Source organism: Octopus sinensis, linkage group LG16 (assembly GCF_006345805.1).
Source record: "Octopus sinensis linkage group LG16, ASM634580v1, whole genome shotgun sequence".
NCBI lineage: Eukaryota > Metazoa > Mollusca > Cephalopoda > Octopoda > Octopodidae > Octopus > Octopus sinensis.
The window spans coordinates 2,114,865-2,118,382 of NC_043012.1; positions in this window are offsets into that span (position 1 = coordinate 2,114,865).

A 3,518-nucleotide genomic window follows, 5' to 3' on the forward strand; every position below is an offset into this window, starting at 1 on the left:
GTTCTAATGATATGTTCATAATTACTAAAAAATGTATGAAACAAACAGAAATATTTTAGAAATGAACTGAAGCACGTACTGCGCATATTACACACTTGGCATTTAGCGAAGTGTTGCGTTGCAATCACTGTTACAGTTACACTTAGGGCTCTTGAAACAGTGAAACAGACGGCATTGCTATGAAAACATGGCTTTTTATTGATCGTGAGCTAATACAAAGGTTAAAAAACACATACACGTCCAAATCGCATTTAATTAAAGCATAAGCAAGTATTTCATTACAATTTTTTCCCTTTATTTCTTTCTTTATTTTTCTCTTCATCCTTTTTCCCCATTTTTACTTTTAAATATTGGATAAACGGATATGTCTGCACCAACATTATATATTATGTTACATATAATTGATTTTAAGGATATTATAAAATCATTTATTGTTAAAATATGTTTTAAAAACATTGAATCAATAGGTTTGAAAATACGTTCATATATATTTGAGTGACTCTTTTTCCTCTTCTCACACTCTGGATGCTACAGTCGGGGCGGAATCCACATCTTCTGCGGCCGAGCGGTATAAAATCGTAAAATACTGCGATCTGTCGGCCAACTACATTTTCCATCCTGTGACGTTCGAGAGTTTTAGTGGGGTCGGAACACTGACTACGAGATTCCTGTCTTGCAGAGGTAACTGGTGAGGTTCGTGAGAGCTGGCCATTAGAGAGGTTTCTCAGAGCCCCCAACTTTTCAACCCAAGGTGGTGAATTGTTTTGTTTTTTTCTTTTAATTTTTTCAGTTGTGTTCTCTGTTTTGTTCAGTTTTCTAGTTTGATTTTGTAAAACGGTAAACACTCTGAAGGCCTTACTTCCCTGGGTAGGTACATTGAAACTCCGACATCTGGCAGCTGATTTAGCAGAGACCCATAAAATTATTAACCATCTTACAAACAAAAACACTGAGCACCTTTTCAAATTTCATCTGTCTAATACCCATGGACATGTTTACAAAGTCAGAAAACAGCACAGCTCCCATGACTTTCGGAAACATTTCTTCACGCTAAGAGTTGCTGAAGCATGGAACAAACTGCCGGCATCAGTTGTTAGTTGTCGGAGCACTGCATCCTTCAAAACTTCCATGCTTCCTGAGATTCGCCAACACTACACCTGATTTTCTCCCCTCCATACACACGCAAGCATGTATCTGACTCATACACTGTTCACTTTCCAGACATTTGTACGTTACTGCATATGCTTTATATGCACTTTTGACAAGTTGTGGTGCACCTGAGCACTGTATACAATAATTTCATTATTATTATTTTTAGGCAATAAAATCAAAATCAAATTTTAGATTTATTAAAAATTGAGAGACTAATGGCAATTTGTTAATAATAGTTGTTTGATATATTCGTTGAAATTATGGAGAAAACATAAAATTTAGCTAGATTCAGTGGAGTTCGTGAGTTAAGATAAGTTCATATACAACGGAGAAAAAGTTAAATTTTGAGGCTACGAGTTGTAATATCATGACGACTGAATGTAAAAAGAGGACTGTCAAACGTGTTAAAAATTCAAATAGGATATTTTGATCGTTTGGATGTTGCGGAATCAAAAAAATAAGAACCGGTCAAATGTTGGGGTCGACGGTTATGACTAAAACCCGAATTCCAAAATTATTAGCATTGTTTCAATTTAAAGACTGTTGTTCCACCCCAGCTGTGGGAAGGGAGGTAAGCTACATTCAGAGGAGTCAAGAATTATGTCCCTCTAAAAATATCGTCGGCTAAAAAATCTGTTGAGACCAACAGCACTTTGAAAGGTTAAATATGCAAAAATAACACCCTTATATATTTTCTTTAAATGTGCAACAGTTCATTGACAGCTACGAACTATTCTTTATGCATCCATATCAAACCAGTCTTACTTCTGTGTGTGAAAGTTATATCAATGGAGTCTTCGTACGTTGCTGTTGGTATTGTGTGTGTACCTGCTAATATTTAGGGGAGTTAAAATGAGGAGTGGGTGTAATAATAGTGTGTGTGTGTGAGAGAGAGAGAGAGAGAGAGAAAGAAAGGGATCGAATTTTTTGCCATAACATATTCATAAGGTAGCAAATTGGCAAAGCGTTGGAAATATCGGTGGTGGTTCTCTCTCTCTCTCTCTCTCTCTCTCTCACACACACACATACACGCACACACACACTTTCTCTTAGGAACAAATCAGCTGTGGCCAGACCGGGAAAAACATGAGATCTAACAAGTTTGAATTGCTCAAGAGACTCAGTATATCACAAGGCAGCCCTATAATTCTGTGAAGAGTTGATGGCAAACAAATAATGAAATTCTTCAAAGGATCTGCTACAAGTGATCTTTGACAACTGGATGCCATTCACCATCTTCACATTTCAACAAAGACGAGATTAGTTTAGTGATAGAGTTAAGTGACAGTAAAAAACATTATCAGGACAAGAGACAATGGCCTCTATTCCACGAATGGGCAACCTTTTTTTGAGAAACAGGCTGCATGAGACATGGTTTATCTTCAAGTGGGCTGCACTACCAAAAATATTTGGCATATGTTATTTTCCTCATGAAATTAGACATATTTAACCCTTTTGTTACCAACCCGGCTGAAACCAACTCTAGCTCTGAGTACAAATGTCTTGTTTTCATAAGTTTTGAATTAAAATCTTCCACCAAACCTTCGTCACAATTTATGTTCCTAACACTAGCTGAATGATAACTAATTTATTTTACTAAATTCTTTGTTATATTTAAAGTAATTGAAAGAAACACAGAGCATCTCAAAATAAATACAGTAACGAAAGGGTTAAAAAGTCACACAGGTTGAAGTTTGCTCTATTATCTCAGTTTGCCATGTAATGGGCATTTTCAAAATATATTCATTGAAACCATCACACTCGGTGAATTTCAAACTCAAATCCAGAGCCACAGTCCATACTGGGAAAGTGAAATACGAGACATACATTTTACACAAAGAAACCCCTTAATATCTTTAGTTACCGAATTGGAGATTTTTTTTCTCTTTTTACAGCTTATCAGAGAAATAGCAATGCCATGTTCCTTTTTGGGGTCTCCAACACTGATTAAAGGAAGTTAGGTTCATATTGGTTTCAAATTTTGGCACAAAGCCAGCAAGTTTGGTGGAGAGGTAAGTTGATTTCATTGACCCCTCCACACACACACACACACTGCTTAACTTGCACTTATTTTATCTACTTCAAAAGGATGAAAGGTAAAGTCAACTAACCCTGGCAGAATTTGAACTCAGAACATAAAGATGGAGAAAATGCCACTAAGCATTTTAACCAGCGTGCTAACGATTCTGCAAACTCACTATTTTAGAAGGTATCCTCATATTAAAATTTTGAAACCAACCCAGAAAGTTTGCAACACAGTTGACTCTGCAAATTCTATTATCTGTGTCCGAGGGTTAGATGGTCATGTTATATTGAGCAACAGGTTAAGAAATCACCCCAAAATCAGCAGTGGTTCCTCTGATGGG